The sequence below is a fragment of the Pan troglodytes genome, chromosome 1 (genome assembly GCF_028858775.2).
Source record: "Pan troglodytes isolate AG18354 chromosome 1, NHGRI_mPanTro3-v2.0_pri, whole genome shotgun sequence".
NCBI lineage: Eukaryota > Metazoa > Chordata > Mammalia > Primates > Hominidae > Pan > Pan troglodytes.
Genome location: NC_072398.2, coordinates 173547589 through 173566130, shown reverse-complemented (window position 1 = coordinate 173566130; position 18542 = coordinate 173547589). Strand labels below are relative to the sequence as shown.

At 41.4% G+C, this 18542-nt stretch overlaps 1 protein-coding gene across 12 annotated transcripts in view; it reads right to left on the bottom strand.

Annotated features, from left to right (window-relative positions):
* The window catches only part of DAB1 (DAB adaptor protein 1), a 1250022-nt gene that overhangs the window by 420411 nt on the left and 811069 nt on the right, over positions 1 to 18542 (bottom strand). For 2 of the 12 annotated variants that reach the window (XM_063801490.1, XM_054667218.2), the window contains exon 1: positions 10658 to 10770. The exons of 6 other annotated variants lie outside the window; for them this stretch is intronic. The gene's annotated coding sequence lies outside the window, so the exon portion shown is untranslated. Of the gene's footprint in view, positions 1 to 9479; positions 9576 to 10393; positions 10560 to 10657; positions 10771 to 18542 lie in introns of those variants that run through there. 4 more of the 12 variants (XM_063801488.1, XM_009458773.4, XM_063801495.1 and 1 more) reach the window with 3 other exon arrangements.

The following is an 18542-nucleotide window of genomic DNA, read 5'->3' as shown; positions in this document are numbered from 1 at the left end:
GGATCACGAGGTCAGGAGATCGAGACCATCATGGCTAACACAGTGAAACCCCATCTCTACTAAAAATACAAAAAGAAATTAGCCGGGCATGGTGGCGGGTGCCTGTACTCCCAACTACTCGAGAGGCTGAGGCAGGAGAATGGCTTGAACTCGGGAGGTAGAGCTTGCAGTGAGCTGAGATCGCGCCACTGCACTCCAGCCTGGGCGACACAGCAAGACTCTGTCTCAAAAAATAAAAAAAAAAAAATTCATCATTCTAGATGCCATTAAGAACATTTGTGATTCATGAAAGGAAGTCTAAATATCAACATTAATAGGAGTTTGGAAGAAGTTGATTCATGGCTGACTTGGAGGGATTCAAGACTTCAATGGAAGAAGGAACTGCAGATGTGATACAAATAACAAGAGGACTAGAATTAGAAGTGGAGCCTGAAAATGAAACTGAATTGCTGTAGTCTCATGCTACAACTTTAGCGGATAAGGAGTTACTTCTTATGGATGAGCAAAGAAAGTGGTTTCTTGAGATGGAATCTACTTCTAGTGAAGATGCTGTGAAGATTGTTGAAATGACAGCAAAGGATTTACATAAACTTATTGATAAAGCAGTGTCAGGGTTTGAGAGGACTGACTCCAATTTTGAAAAAAGTTCTGCTGTGGGTAAAATACTGTCAAACAGCATTGCATTCTATAGAGAAATCTTTCATGAAAGGAAGAGTCAATCAATGTGACAAACTTCATTATTGTCTTATTTTAAGAAACTGACCCAGCTACTTCAATCTTCAGTAACCACCACCTTAATCAGTCAGTAGCCACCAACATCGAGGTAAAACCCTCCACCAGCAAAAAGATTATGACTTGCTGAAGGCTCAGCTGATTATTAGCATATGTGAGCAATAAAGTATTTTCAATTAAGGTATGTACATTGATTTTTTTACATAATGCTATTGCACCCTTAACAGACTACAGTATAGTGTAAACATAACTTTTATATACACTGGGAAACCAACAAATTTGTGTGACTCACTTGATTGCAATATTCTCTTTATTGCAGTGGCCTGGAATGGAACCAGCCGTATCTCCCATGGATGCCTGAATTTATTTAATAGTAAGCATTCAAAAACACCCATGATTTTCCTCCTCTCCTGACTATTTGCCATTTAGAATAAGAAATACAGGTAGCATATGATGAAAATTAATATATAGCTAGAAAATATAATTTTAAAGATAACATTTACAATGGCAATTACAAAAATATAAACCACCTAAAACTCAATCTAAAAAGAGTGCATGCCCTTTGAAGAAAATTATAAACTGTATTGAAAGACATTAAATAAGAACTAAATAAATGGAAAGAGTTACTATATTTACAGGTAGAAAGACTCAGGCTCAATGTCCTAATGATGGCATTATCTTTTAATCAGTCTATAAGTTTGATAAAACTCAAATCAAATCTCAACAGTATTCTTGTGAAACCTTGAAAGATGATTATAAAATGTATATGGAAGAAAACAGCCCAAGAAAAGCCAAGACACTCTTGAGACACTTTTGCAGAAGGACACTTTTAGGGATGTGTCCTGGCCAATACCAAGATTCATTAAAAAGCTATAATAAAGTTTGGTTAGGGCAAAAGAGTGGCTAAAACATATGCTTAGAAATTGACTCTAAGTTCCAGGAAAATCATTTTTCCATATGAAAGAAAATTAGAATAAATGCCTACCTCACACAACACACACACACACACACACACACACATACATACATATATGCACACACTCCACATGGATTAGAGAACCTAAATTTGAAAGGCAAACAAAACAATAAAGCTTTTAGAAGATAACAAAGGAGAATATCTTCATGACATCAGAGTGGGAAAAAAAAGGCTTTCTGAAACAAGACATAAAAAGTGCTAACCATAAAAGATTGATAAATTCAACTACGTTAAAATTAAGAAGTTAGATAGCAGAAAGTTGGCAAAAATCCAACTTCTATGTGGTCTATAAATCTATTCAGCTTCCCAAAGGCATAAATAACCTTTTTGCATTTATTGGAACTATATTCTGACAACACATGCCATAGCTCAGATTCAGCATATGGTTGGCCCATCTTTGACTTTGTCCACAATTAGATTACTAGCACTACTGGTTTAACCTGAGTATATTTGAATGGATGTGGCTTATACCTAGAACTTTCGTGAGTAGACACATAATACTGCTCAGAATAACATGGCCTGCAATTCAAGACAAGCACCACCACATGCCATCATTATAGGCACTGCTACACCATCACCAGGGACTAGGATTGTACAGCATCTCTTCCTTACCCTCTGTGCAGCGTTTTTCTATGTTTATGATCATTCACACCACAAAGTTCATTCTTGTTCTGCTAACTGCTGGGATTTAACTGCTACTACAAAAACTACCAGGAGAAATATATATCAGTGAAAGCAAGGATAGAAAACCCTAGGGTAGATCAACTTCTAACCCCATGAGAGAAGATAATCTACTGTCTCCCACACAGCCATGATTTTGTACCAAAAGCTTCCCCCGGTGAGCCTGTGAGTCTTCCATTTCCTTTCTCCTCTCATTCATTCTACCATGCATTCTTCACCAATATTCTGCCATTCACTCTACATGTTGACATATATACCATAATATATGAATATAGTCTGAGACAATAAGAGAAGAAAATGTCACCCACATATGACTTATGTTTAAGGTGATGTAAATTTTTTCAAGATGTCCCTTGCATATATCAAAAGAGATGCTTCTGTTGGCATGATAGTATCTAATAACAACACTCTGTTACTGACGGTAAGTTATTTCTTGGGGACCCCAAGGAATGGAACCTCATAAACTTTCAATGCATTTCATGTCAGGGTACTGAGTAATTACATAGCATTGCAATTTTAAAATTTCCTCTTTGGATGAAAGCAGTTATATTTATAATTTTTCCTATAATGGAAGTAGATAGCTCTAGTGAATCGACTGTTTTAATAGGACAGATTTGGATAAGTAGTTATTGTTAATGATTTTAAGAGATGTCAATAAAACATAGAAATGACTTTCAACAGATAATTATTATAATTCACTCCCAAATCTAGATTACAAAATAAAGAATCACAATAAAAAATGATTTTCAAGTTCACTGATCACAAAGAATTTCAATATTGTCTATGGAAAACAATTTACCCTAATCTTTTTACCCAAATTAACTTAATGAACCACAGCAGACTGAACACATTTAATTCAATTCAATTAAGCAGAAACTTATTGAGCATCTACTACATTCCAGACACCAGAGTTAAAAGGGACAGCTATATTTCCTTTCCCTAAGTAGTTCATAAATGTCCTTTATTCCAGTATAATTATTAGGCAAAATACTATTTCTTTCTTATTATCTATGTAGTGACTAGCTAGACAGTTTATAAATGTCCTTTATTTCAGGAAAATTATTGGACAAAATACCATTTCTTTTTATTATATATACAGTAATGAGCTAGAAAGTGAAGAGAATTCAGTAGAATTGTTTAGGTTTGTTCTGGAAAAATATATTCAAAAGAATTATCAAATTTAGGATAGTGACTATGTCTGCCAAGAGAAGGGGACGTATGATCAGAGAAAGGTTACTAGGAGGTTTCAACTGTATTTATCTGGCTTTATTTCATTAGCTGAGTGGTAGGTACAAAACTTTTTATTATATTGTTATTTATACTTTTTGTGTGTCTTAACCCATTTATGCCAGAGGTTGCAAATTGTTTTTTGTGAAAAATGAGACTTTGGTGATGACCTTGAGCAGTAGGATATAAATAACGCCCACAAGCTTAGCATTCCAATAAAGGAACACTAGGCATAAATGGGTTAAATATTCTGTCCTACATTTCAAATCACACACATATTATTTTCATGATAGAATGAAAACTACTCTTAAAAGGCTTAAGTGATTCTCTACATTTTTCCCAATCTATTTCATAAGACACTGAGAGATGCTACTTGAAATCAAAGGTTCTATGGCAAATGAATTTTTAAAATTCTTCATGAGTTAAATGACTTTAGTGCAGAAAATCTCTGAACCTTTAACATATCAGTAAATACCACATCTTACTAAGAACAGGATATGTAATTCAATACCTTCCAAACATTTTTGAACACGGAACTTATTTTTCCCTCTGAGCCCTCTTCCTTTTGAAATATTCATAATGATCTTAGGGGACATTAGTGTTTCCTGGGACACAGTTTGGAAAATGCTCTATTAAAAAAACCCATTTTGATGCATGTTCTACATTACCTCTGTACCCAATTATGCCCATCCCTAAGTCAATAACCATCCTTCATGCTTGCATGACTTTGTCCATGAAGTCCTATCAGTCAGAACTGCCTTTAAGCCTTGAGAAACTCCTGGTCAGCCTTCAAGACCTAGGTGAAATGAAGCCTTCCCCCAGCCTTTCCTTTCTCCAGGTAGAGTAAATTACCACCTCCAGAAGGTTCCACAGCTGTATACATATTTTCCATAGCGCATCTCCTGCTGTAACAGTTATTTATGCATGAAACCAGGTCCCTAGATGGCAAACTGTGCAATTGCATCTTGGTACTCTTCACAATGCCTAGCACAGAGCCAGAGTCAAGCACAAAGTAGGTGCTCAGTAAACATTTGTTGAATGGACATAGAAGTGATGTTTATATGCATGACCAGAATGTTCTTCCTCAATTTCCCAGATTCTCTCAATGCATATTCACAGCTTTTCAATTATTTTCAGTTGCAACACTAACATGAATAAAAACAAAGAGACATAAAGACTGAATGTGACAAAGACAGATAGAAACGAGGAAAGACAGAGACAGAGAAAGAGCAAAGAAAGAGATACCTGAATTGATGGATACCAAGTAAACAAATCATGAGTCCATTCAAGAGATGCAGAGACTGACCAACAAAGAAAATTGTAAATCAATATGAAGCTTGGAGCAGATGCATGGGGTTGGTAATTTGCAAGACTCACTACAGGTGGTCAAGATGGCCGATTTGGGTTCATGCTGAACTACTTACAACTATTTGGGAGGACCCATCCCCTTATTTTTATACCATAAGTTAAACAGCCCGCCTTCACCACCACAAAATTTTCATCATTTTAGCTGTCATCTCTTCTATTCAGCAGAATTTTATTTATATTTTCCTTTCTGTTTATGAGACTCCCCCACTGGCATTGCAGATTGGTTATATGTCAGCTTCAAATAAAATAAAATAATAATAATAAAAGCAAGCTTGCAATTTCTTTCCAATAGAATATGCTACATATTTCATAAAATAGATGCCAGAGGAGTTTTATGATTCCTCAACCAAAACCTTCCCACATCTCAAAACTAAATGGAAGAAAAATAAAAAGAACATGTCAAAGAAAAAGAAATCTGAACATTTGCTCTCCAATCAGAGGGAAATATCCAGGTGATTAATTTGATTAATGAGTTGTTTTCATTTTTTTACATGAATTTATATCCTGATATGCATTTCACAGATTCAGTTCAGTGTGAGTTTTCATGGATATAAATGTACATACCAGAGGAGGGGTTTTCTTTTCCTACTGACATGCTTTTTTCAGTACAGAATGTCTAGCTGGCTCATGCTCTTAGCCTGACAACACCTCCTCTGCCAAGTTTTATTTATATTTTCAAGCCACGTCTCTATCCTGGTATAGGAGACAATCTGGTCTAGTGAAAGGAGCACTGGACAAGGAGTCCAAGAATCCTGAGTTGCGATGGCGCCTCTGGGCTGTAAAGTTACGTATCTCTGCAAGCCTAATATTCTTTCAATCTGTAAATTAGGACAGTTGACAAACACACCTCTAGAATTCAATCAAAGTCATTTTACTTTCCTCAGAATAACTGCGGAAAAGTAAAATGGCATGGAAATTTTAACATGATGTGTACTTCCACAACTCCTCTTCACAAAGAGCCAAAATGTGTAAGGAAATATTTCCAATTAAAAAAAAAAAAAAACCCTTGCCTAAAATCCTAAAATGTATCTCTTCCTAAAGATAGACCAGACACTATTGGGATACATAACTCTCAGAATATCAATGATCAAAAACTTTTTCATTATCTAGGGGATGGGTTTTTATCTCATTTGAAAGATAACACTAATAGCTAAGTAACTTTACATGTTAGGTATTATTCTAAGCACTTTGTGTTAGTTCCTGTAATCTTCATAATTTTATGAGGTAAGTACAGTTATTTCATTATAAAGAAAACTATAAAGCACAGAGAAGTTAGATTAGCTGGCCAAGGCCACACAGCTTACAGAGCTGGTAGAGCTGAGATCTGAAGCCAGGCAGTCCAGAAACCAAGTCCAGACTCCTTACCACCTGCTATACCACCTTTTAGTTTGAGAATCTCTGCTTACCACAGCTAGTAACTGAGAAAAGCAGTAATGCTGTTTCTGCGTTACTAATTGCCTAAACAATTATTTACTAATTGATTACTAATTGTTACCTAATTAATAAACATTTTCACAGAGTAAATAGATGTGAACCAATACTAACCAATGCCTGATAGAAACTGCCACAGAGTCACAAGTGTTCAAAGTGCCTATCATTGCCCCACTCCCTGTTGATGATAAGGTAACACCCATTTTGTTTGCTAGCATCCAAAAATGGGGAAATATGTAGCTTGCTCCTATAGAAGTCTTACTATTTCATTATTCTCCATTAAATTTTACACCCTGGGAGCTAGCTGGGATCACTTCCTCACTCAGAGGCAGCATAACAGTGGTTAGGACAGACCCTGGAACAAGAATGGCTAGGTTTAAATCCTAGTTCCATCCCTTACTTGCTATGTAATCTCAGGCCAGTTACCAAATCTTCCTGTGCCCCAGTTTCCTTATCTAGCTAATACAAATGAGAATACAAGTATCCACATCCTAGGGTTATCTGAAGATTATATAAGTTAATATGTGTAAAGTGCTTAGAAGCATTCCTGACTCTTAGCAGTACTCCATAAAGGTTAATTATTCTTTTTTATTAAAATGAAAGGTGACTTGCCAAACATCACAAAGTCAGAAGTAGCTGGATTCAATCCTGGTCTTCCAATTCCAAATGCCATCCACTTTCTTGAACAGAATTCCATGCTATTACTAAGAGATCATTCTCTTGAAATCTGGCTATGTGCCAAAGCACCCAGTCATGTGATTTTCCCCATAAAATTGCTCCAAGACCCACAAGGTAGGTAATATTGTCCGTTTTGCAGATGATGAAAGCAAGGTTCTGGGAAGTTAAGAGATTCATCCTCAACTGCTTAACTCAACCACGAGTATTCTTTGTCTCAGTAAGTCCTAAATAACATTTAAAGTTCCGGACAATACCCTTCAATTTATGCTATTTTTAAAGTGCCATCTAAGAGACATAAACTGTGATTTTCTTGCTTTGTTTGCTTTATTAGTTTGAGAGAAGGATTAAATCCCAGCAAAAACAAAATGTTTGACTTGAGTGAATTATCAAAATGAAATGCTGCCTCCATTAGATTCTTCATCTGCCTGCAGGGTGGCTCCAAGCATCCTAAATCTACCAAATGCAATTTTTTAGATGGGTACTATCAGGTACCAAGCCAAACACTCACCCATTTAAGAAAAATTACTTTGGAGGGCAAAGGGGAATGAAGAAGAATATTCCTCTCTGGGTTGGGAGGAGAAAATGAACAATAAGTGATACAATCTCTTCCCGGCAGCCTCACACAATGGTGTGTCTTGCAAATGAAACATACTGTGAAACAGCTTGTGAGATGAGCTTCATCAACAATAAGTAATTTTTATTCAGATTTTATCATTGAATACAATGAACATGATTAAATGTTTCAGATATGCCTATTCAGACCTTAAGCAAACCATTAAAAATTAAAAACTACTAAAAATCATCTTCTAAATCTGCTTTAGGAAGAGATTTAATTGCCAACTCGATGTGTAGAATTGAATTCCTACTTGATAGCAGCACCGTTCCCAAGAAGATGGTCACAACATATTTGCACTTCCCACCTCGGCCTCTTTTCTCATCCCTGCGGATCCTCCCAGCGTTGCCAAATAGTTACAAAGTCAGTCCTTTCAAACCACTGCATTTTGAACTTCCTAAACCTTTAAGAGAGCCTTTGTGTATGGAAAAGAACAATAGCGCTTCAAAAGACATTTCTGCGAGTTCTTCAATATTCCATTTGAATGCTGGGGTTTCAATCAAGGACATCAGCAGACAATTTCTGATTGCTTAGAAGTTGACTTTTATACAGCTTTGATTAGGTGCCCTTCTCAATAGGAAATCAAGAAAATCTTTGATCACTTTCAGTTCCCAGAATTGTCACCAAGCCTTGTCAGGATAGGGAGTGAAAGAGATGGGGGGTGGTGGGCGGGGGGGGGGGGTGCCTACTCCTTCTGACATCTCCGAACCCCCATCTATCTTAGTGCCTGCGCAGTTCCGGTGCCATCCAGAATCACTCATCACGGAGATCACAAAAACAATGGGTGCTAATTCAAGGGGTGGGGATGGTTTGTAATTTTATGGATTTCCCAAAGACCTATAATTGGCACATAAATGTACCAACGTGAACTGGATAATTAGGCGGTTCTGAACGTAAGCCACCTTTAATTTAATTTATATGATTACTTGAAAACGTTAAGTGTTGTAAAGTGTAGTGGAACCCCCACACAGCCTTTATTCAAAACTATCAACACTGTTAAAGTGTATTTAACCGGCCAGCAGGAAGGGAGCAGGAAGGAGGAAGAAACGACGGCGCGGATTCTCGCCCCGGTCCCTGCCGGCTGGCTAGGAGCTGCACTGGAGCATCCAGCTCGCAGGAGGGCTCGCCCCCGGGCTCGCCCCCGTCCAGCTCCCAGGCGGAGAAAGGCGCTCTCGCTACCGCAAGCCCTACACTCGCCCCTCTTTCTAATGGAGCTAAACACAGGCGTGCGCCGACATCCAAACGCACACGCAGACACCGACCCACGCGGGCGCGCACCCCAGACTCGGCGACACATACACACCGGAGCGCACAGATGCCCGCGTCGCGGCGCTCTCCACTCCGCCCGCCGCCAAGAGCGGAGCGGTAGCCAAGCGCCCCCGGCCTCCCCACCCCCACGCCATTCCTTCAGACTCTCCCAGCCTAAGCGGAAGTGCCCCAGCAGACCCCCAACAATGAGGATTTGTGCGATGCAGTTGGGGGTTGGGGGTAGTTCACACGGAGTGAAACGTACACAGTCTGGCGGGTCTGGGAGCAGCCAAGTGGCGTCCGCCTCTCCAGGCAGCGTTCCCTTGTGCCCACTGCCCCCCATCAGGCCCACCAGCACCACCAAAAAACAAAAACAGAGAAAAGAAAAAGCGCCTTAAAAAGTGCAGAGAAAAGATGCGCCCTCCCACCAGGGGTCACAATAATACTCCTCGGGACGCAGACAGCGGAGGCAGGGTCCTGGCTGCAGCAGCCACCCTGGTTTTGAAATTTACTTTGTACACTCACCCAGTGGCCCCTTTCAGACGCCGCGACACGACCTCCCCCCATCTTGGACTCCCTGCCTCTGGGTTCTCTCGGCGGTTGACACCCTCTTGTGTGCCTGCTTTATGAGCCGAACCACAGAGATTTAAAGTTTCCTTGGTAGAAAAAAAAAACTGAGCTCTCTGCATCCAAGTCAGAGCGTCGAGTCTGGAGCAGAGAGAAGGAAGAGGGGCGGGCTGGGGAGGCGACTAGCTGGGCGTGGGGGGAGGGGGTGCTGGGGAGTGGATGGAGGGGGACAAGCGGCAGAGAACAGAGTCCACAGAGGATCCGAAGAAAGGCCGGGGTCCGAGGAACGCGGGATCCAGTTCTCACGGTGCCCGCGAAAGGGCTGGGATTACTGGGATAGAGTCGGTTTTTCGAGAGGTCGAAGCCGAATCTCGGCGCTACGGAGGAGTAGGGAAGTGAGAACGGGGTTCGGCCGAATGAGGAAAAGGGTCTGGCCACCAGCGAGGGAGGGAGGGAGTTTCGGGAGCCCAGGACAGCGGGAGAAGGCAGGCTCGAAGACCGATATAGCCAGGACCGCAGGAGGAAAGAGGGCGCAGGGGGTCTTGGAGAGAGACGCGTGTCAGGGGTGGACAAGTCTGGAGACAGGATCGCGCGTGGTCGGAAGTAGGGAGACAGGGGCGCGGGGATGGGGGGCAGGACAGAGAAAGAGAAGTCGCCCTTTTCCTCCCAGCAAGTGGAGGGAGAAGGCGAAAAACTGCTGCAGTCGCCATCCTCGCAGCACCCCTAGCCAAACTGCTGAGTGGCGCGTCCCAGGAGCCCTCCTCCGCGCCCGGGGGCCCCAGCGAAGCCTCCTGGCTCCCCGGCGCCCTGTCCTCGCGGGGCACCTGCCGCGCTGAACTCAAGGGTTGCCGCGCGCCCCCGCCGCGCCTCACCTCGCCTAGCCCAGAGCATCCTCCTCCGCTGCCGCAGCCGCCCAGGAAGCGGCTCCCCATGCCCGGCGGGCGGCGGCACTCAGGCGCGCTCTGCAGCCCGGGGAAGCCCGGGCGAGCGCCGAGCTGGGTCCATCCTCCCCGGGAGCCACCGGCCCCGCGTCAGAGTAGGGGGAGGAGACCGCCACCCGCGCGGACCCGCCTCCTCCCGCGGCCCCCCGCCCCGCCGCCCCCCGCGCCCGCCCGGCGCCCCGCGGCACCGCTCACCTGCTAGCTCCCCGGCCGCCGCCGCCGGGCCGTGCGCCCCTCGCCTCGGCCTCGCGGCTCCCTCCGGGGCGCTCTCTGCGCAGCCGGAGCGCGCTCCGAGAGCTTAGCCGAGTGGCGGTGGCGACGAGGAGGTGGAAGAACGAGCGAGCGAGCGAGCGAGCGGGGGCGCCGCGGCTTGCAGTCGCGCCTCTGGAGCCCCTGCACTCTCTCTCCATCCCAGCGCGGAAGGGGGAGAGAAGAGCCGAGAGCGAGGGGTCCCCGCCCCAGCCGCGCCAGCGTGGAGAGGGTAAGGGAGGGGGGTTGTCACAAAGTATCCAGTGTTTTCTCCCCCATCACCACCACTGGACGCAGCTCCGCCTGGCCTCTCTCATTTTTCTCTAGGATCTACCCTTTTATCCAAGCCTCGAAAACATATGCATACCCAAATATATGGAGTGCCAGGAAGGGCGAAACCACGAGGGGAGTCTCCGCGAGGGCATGTTGCCCCCACGCCCCTTGGCAGGAGGGGGCGCTCGCTCCCAGCCGCCAGTGCAGGTTCGGCGGCTCCTGTTTTGACTGAGGTTTCCCAGGCAAAGTTCGGCAAGTTGAGAGGGAGAAGGCTGGCACGTGTCACGTTTCCGTCAGTCCTCGGGAGAGACCCGTGCCCCTGAGAGCACGCAGACCACGGTTAACTCCGGCTTACTCCCCGCGACTCCCCTACTCGGCTCTTAGAATGACTGGGAGTAAACAATCCTCCGATTCGAAGCTGTGCGGGAGGCGGCTCCAGCGAGTACACAGTCAGTTGCTCCTTGCTTAGGGTCCTAGCTTACAAAGATCCTAGAAACACCAAGTCGCAGAAAATATTGGGTCATTCTGAAAATTCTTCCACCGTGAGACTAGATTCAACTCCAGGAAATTCCTGTTGTGTGGCATACCTGTCTCCAGAGGCCTGAATGCAGGAGAAGAGAGGAGCCTGGTGAATCAAATCAAGTGCATAATATGTAGATTCGCACAGCACACAAACCACCCTGTTGGACCCAGGTGCAGAAAAGGAAAGCAAGAGGCAGGCAACCCTTCCTTTAAAAGTTTACCGTTACTCTTTTTGGGGCTACACTCCTGTCTTCCAGCTGTGTAATAACAAAGATAATGTGATGGATTTGTGCTTTTCTGTTTTGGGGTGTTTTTTTTTTCCTCGTAGCTTCTGACACTCACCCATGAAAATTTAATGAAGCATTTAGGGTTGTTACCTCCAGAGTCAATGGGCTAAAAATATTTAGCCTAATGCACTCCTTGTGGAGCCAGTAGGTCCAGGGCTGGTACATACAAAGTCATCAAGAGACCCTCCCTTTCTCCACAAAATTCACGACCCATTAAACTTATTCCATAATAACAGCTTCCGTACAAATGGAGACCTGAGCAAACGGAGGCTGTCATGCATCACCTGAAAAGATAGCAATTTACATAGAGACAAGAAAAATTTGTGAGGTCATAGCAGGATGCAATCTTGCAAGAAGAGTTGATCAGATGAAATTTCCAAAAAGGTGGGAGGGAGGTCCTATCCCTGATACTACTCGGTTTCTACCTACTTTGAGGTGTGACAGATAATCTACGAGTGGGGAGCAGAGAAACTAGCCTAAGTCTCTACAAGTTTTCCAAAGTTCTAGAAAGTGGGGACAATTGACACCAGATATGCTTCTACACTGTGTAGGAAGTTCAGGCTTACCAGGCAGCTCAATTAAGATTAACTTCAGTTTCTTCATCTATGAAGACACATCTCAAGACTCTAAACTCAATACTGAGGAAAGAGGGACAAATCTGAGAAGACATGGTCGAAACAGGGGAAGGGAGGGTAAAAAACTGTTATGATGGAGGCACAGGTCTAAATTCTCATTGACTGCCAAAAACATTGAAGTTTCTCAATGCTTTGAGGATAGGCTTAGAACATGAAGACCATCTACATGCATCTTAAGGCCCTACTTATAAAACCTGCCGCCTTCACCCACCTTTCACTTCGTTCGGCTTTCTATTGACATTATGATTACAGACTTTGAAGAGAATTAATGACACTGAATTGGCCAAGTAATGGAAATACAAGACTCTATCTCTGCTCAGTGTTGAATCAAGTCCACCATGGAAACTGGGCAAATTTCCCTGAAATTCAACAGGGGTAACAAGCAAAGCTTTTCTCAAACCCAGGCATAACATGTAGATGCTAACTGTGCACAAACTACCCACCAATGATCTTTCAAGTTAAACTAAACCAAATCTTAAAGGAACATTCTAAGTTCCTTTAGTACTAAACATGTCATGAAATAAGTCACCTAATAATTAGGGGTTTTTTTCTTTTGTTCTTTTTAAAATAACAATGTCATTTTATTAAGTGTGGCGTAAGAAAAAAAATCTCAGTGAACATTTCTTTATCATCTACCCCGAGAAACAGTAAAATAAGAACAGCAAAGATGTATATATTGTTTATTATATTTCAGACACAGTTCTGATGCTTTCCATATATTAACTCATTTGACCTTCACAGCAGCCCATTGGGGAAGGCACTCTTATTGTACTGGATAGAGTATAGAGTTTGGAATTTAATGAGCTTCATTCATCTTTAACAAGTTACTTCTGTCTACGTCAAAATTCTCAACCCTACAATGGTGGTGGATAACACTTGCTTCTTGAGATCGCAGTGAGCCTTAAATGAGATAATATATTGGACATGCCTGGCACTGAATAAATCAGTCACCCGGTAAACATTGATTCTCTTCCCAGAATAATTCTAAAATAGTTCATTTTAATTTGACAGGCATTTATGGAGTCCATTCTGTATATCGGGCACTGTGGTAGGCATTGGGAATAATGGTGATAAATCAGAAACATATTCTACCTTTGAGGATCTTGGAGTCAACCTAATAAAAGACACAGGCATGAGCAGCCTGCACATGAGCAAAATGGAGTTTTATTGAACTTTACATAATTTATAACTATGCACATGATTTTCAAGATACTCAAAGGAGCAGCCTATGTAAGTGCTGGTTGACCTATCATGGAAATCAAAATCAAATGTCGGAAATCGTAAGTCCTACTAGCTATTACTACTCCTCCAAAGAAAGGAAAGCAAAGAAGCCCATTTTGTGTATTATATTTTATTTAATTCTGTTTATTCCTACAATTGTTTCAGTTAGCTAGAGTGTAATAAAATTTTATGCTGTAAACTATGGGCATTTTACTTTTTCTGTAGCTTTATTGAAGTATAATTGACAAATAATGCCTCAATATTGTATATATTTAAGATGTACAAGATGATATTTTGATATACATATACATTGTAAAATAATTAGCACAATTAAGCTAATTAGCATATCCATACCTTCACATAGTTACTAATTTTGTGCATGTGATAAGAACAGTTAAGATCTACGCTCTTAGGGCCGGGCGTGGTGGCTCACACCTGTAATCTCAGCACTTTGGGAGGCCGGGACAGGTGGAACACCTGAGGTCAGGAGTTCGAGACCAGCCTGACCAACATGGTGAAACCCTGTCTCTACTAAAAATGCAAAACTTAGCCGGGCGTGGTGGCTCACGCCTGTAATCCCAGCTACTCAGGAGGCTAAGGCAGGAGAATCACCTGAACCCAGGAGGCGGAGGGTGCAGTGAGCCGAGATCGCACCATTGTACTCCAGCCTGGGCGACAAGAGTGAAACTCCATCTCAGAAAAAAAAAAAAGATCTACTCTCTTAGAAAATTTCAAGTACATAGTGCATAATTATTAACAATAGTCACCATGCTATACATTAGATCTCCAGAACTTATTTATCATATAACTGAAGGTTTTTACCCTTTAACCAGAATCCCCCCATTTTTCCCACTGTCTAGCCCTGGACGAACATGATTCTATTCTCAGGTTTTGATGAGTTTGATTGATTTAGATTCCACATACAAATGAGAACATGCAGTATTTGTCTTTTTATGTCTGGCTTATTTCACTTAACAAAATGTCCCCTAGGTTCATTCATGATGTCGCCAATGGTAGGATTTCCTTCTATTTTAAGACTGAATAATATTCCATTGTAGACATATATACCACATTTTCTTTATCCATGCATCTGTTGACAGTCATTAGGGCGGTTCCGTATCTTGGCTATTGTGAACAATTCTGGAATGAACATGGTAGTGCAGATATCTCCTTGAGATACTAATTTTAATTCCTTCAGATATATACCCAGAAGTGGGATTGCTGGAACATATGGTAGTTCTATTTTTAGTTTTTGAAGAACTTTCATATTCTGTTCCATAATGGCTATACCAATTTACAGTCCCACCAACAGCGTACAAAGGTCCCCTTATCTCTTCATTTGCACCAACACTTCTTACATTTGTCTTTTACAAAAAAAAACCAACAACCAAAGAAACTGTTTGTTTGTTTGTTTTGATTTTTGTTGTTGTTTGCTTTTTTTTTTGAGACAGGGTCTCACTCTGTCACCCATTCTGGAGTGTAGTGGTACCATCATTGCTTAGTTCAGCCTCAAAGTCCTGGATTCAAGGGACTCTTCTGCTTCAGCCTCCCAAGTATCTTGGGACTACAGGCAAGTGCCACCATGCCAGGCTAATTTTCAAGAATTTTTGTAAGGACAAGGTCTCGCTATGTTTTTCACGCTGATTTTCAACTTTTGGCTTCATGCGATCCTCCTGCCTCACCTTCCAAAGTGCTAGGAGTGTGAGGTGATCTCTCGTTATGGTTTTCATTGCATTTCCTTGATGATTCGTGATATTAAGCAACTTTTTACATGCCTGCTGGCCATTTATATGCCTTCTTTAACAAAAAAAAAAGTCCATTCAGGTCCTTTGCCCATTTTAAAAATAAGGTTGTTTGTTGTCTACTATTGAGTTGTAATGAATTCCTTACATGTTTTGAGTATTAACCCCTTATCAGATACATGGCTTGCAAATATTTTCTCCCATTCTGTAGGTTGCCTTTTCATTTTTTTGACGGTTTCCTTTGCTATGAAAAAGTTTTGAGTTTGATGTAGCCCCACCTGTCTACTTTCACTTTTGTTGCCTATGCTTTTGGTGCCATATCCAAAAAATCATTGTGAAGACCAATGCCAAGGAGCTTTTCCTCTGTGTTTTCTTTTAGGATTTTTATTATTGCAAGTCTTCCATCTGTCTTTAATCCATTTTGAGTTGCTTTTCATATATTGTATAATATAAGGATTCAATTTCATTCTTTTGCTTGTGGACATGCAGTTTTCCCAACACCATTTATTAAAAAGACTATCCTTTCCCCTTTATGTATGCTTGGTGACTTTATCAAAGATTAGTTGATGGTATATGGGTGAATTTATTCCTAGGCCCTCTATTCTGTTTCATTGGTCTATGTGTCAGTTTTCATTCCAGTATCATACTATTTTGATTACTATTGCTTTATAATATACTTTGAAATCAGGTAGTATGATGCCTCTGGGTTGTAATTATCTTATAAGACTGCTTTAGATATTCAAAGTCTTTTGTGGTTCCATATACATTCTAGGATTTTTTTTCTATTTCTGTGAAAAACGTAATTAGCATTTTATAGGGATTATATTGAATCTATCAATTGCTTTGGATAGTATGGATACTCTAGCAACATTAATTATTCTACTCCATGAGCATGGGATCGCTTTCTATTCATTTGTATCTTCTTTAATTTCTTTCATCAACATTTCAGTTTTCAACGTGCAGATCTCTCACATCGATAGTTAAATTTACTCCTAAATATGTTACCCTTTGTGATGATATTCTAAGTGGAATGGAGTTTTTCAAACACAAATTATTACACAGCCCGCAATTCATTAAATAGTTTGTAGTGCTTGCACATGCCAGGCATTTAGGAATGTATCTATGTACATAAAGCTCTCAAGTTAATACAATTTTTTTTTTTTTTTTTTTTTTTTTTTTTTTTTTTTTTTTGAGACGGAGTCTTGCTCTGTCGTCCAGGCTGGAGGGCAGTGGCGCCATCTCGGCTCACTGCAAGCTCCGCCTCCCAGGTTCACGCCATTCTCCTGCCTCAGCCTCCTGAGAAGGTGGGACCACAGGCGCCCGCCACCACGCCTGGCTAATTTTTTTTGTATTTTTAGCAGACACGGGGTTTCACCGTGTTAGCCAGGATGGTCTCGATCTCCTGACCTCGTGATCCGCCCGCCTAGGCCTCCCCAAGTGCTGGGTACAGTTAATACAATTTTAAATAAAGTACAATAGGAACACTCCTACCAAGCTTAATAGAGATGTAATATGCTCAAAGTATACGAACATAGAATGTGCACAATTTCAAAGGTTTATAATCCTCTCACTCTCCCTTTTATTAAAGTTCATGCTTATAATCAAATTCTATATTTTAATAAGAAAGGTCTATCCTTTATTTTAAAAATATGTTTACTGATTGTTTACTCTATACCAGGCACAATGTTAGGCATTGGCAGAGAAAGAAAAAAAAAAAAACTTGTCCTGAAACAACCCATAGCCAAGTGAAGGAAACGCATAATCATGTTACACTGAGATGAACGCTGTGACAATGCCAAGTACAGGACGCTAAGGGAGCATCAAATGGGGCATTTAACCCAAGGTAGCATGTGAAGAGGACTTCATGAAGGAAGTGACATCATCCTGAAAGATAATTGGATAACCAGGTGAAGCAAGAAAAAGTATTTCAGGCCAAAAACAAAAACAAAAAAAAAAAAGAAAAACAAAAAAAAGAAGACAGAATGTAAAAAGGCAAAAAAGAGATTCCCCTCTGAGGGTGGCTGTAGTTGACTCTAGAGAAGCATGCATGAACAAATTACAAAATGTCTTATCTGCCACAATCAGAATTTTGAAATTTAGAGTGAAAACAAAAGGATCCACTTAAAAACACACACACACACAACATAAAACAAATATTTTGCAAATCTTGTTTTAACTACATTTCAGATACTTCTCTTGTATGCCTTGGACATAAGTAAAATGTCCAATTGCTGTTTCTCTTCTGAGGTCAAAAAAGCAATGAAAAAATATTTCTATGCAGCTTCATCACAACAGAACATCTCTTCTTTCATGATACCGGCCTTGCTTGATTCCAGCGAAAGGTTGTGTGGCAGCATTACTAAACTTGACTCTGGTTTACAATAGCTATAAATAGCACTCCTTTCATTTTTCCAAGGAGTGGGTAGAGGACAGCAGCAACACTGGCAATTGTATTTATGCCACCAATCTGCTCTCTTTAGCTAAATGCACAGTAGAAACAAAAGTGGAGAGCCAAAGTGATTGTCAAAGGACTCTTATGTTTCAATACAAACCCCCAATTTTTTTCACTCATAAAGTGGAGCTTAAGGTGATATTAGTGCCTGAAAATAGGAGTAGACTAAAAGCTATAAAAAATGGCTGGGCCGGGCACAGTGGCTCATGCCTATAATCCCAGCACTTTGGGAGGCCGAGGCCAGCAGATCACGAGGTCAGGAGTTCAAGACCAGCCTGACCAATATGGTGAAACCCCGTCTCTACTAAAAATACAAAAATTAGCCAAGTGTGATGGTGCGCGCCTGTAATCCCAGCTACTCAGGATGCTGAGGCAGGAGAATTGCTTTAACCCAGGAGGCGGAGGTTGCAGTGAGCTGAGATTGCACCACTGCACTCCATCCTGGGCAACAAAGCAAGACTCTGAAAAAAAAAAAAAAAAAGAATGAATTTCCAATGCTTACAGAGTATCGAAAAAGAGAAGAATCAGCATAGCATATGATATAGCTGCCACATATTTTGTAGCCTCTATGTTAAAGGTTAAAAGCATGACAGATATGTGTTGTCTGCCTCTCTGGGGCCATTCCTCCTTCTTCTAAAACAACAGCTAGATTTCATTGGGAAACCATTCCTCTACCTGGTAATTTTTTTTTTTCTATTT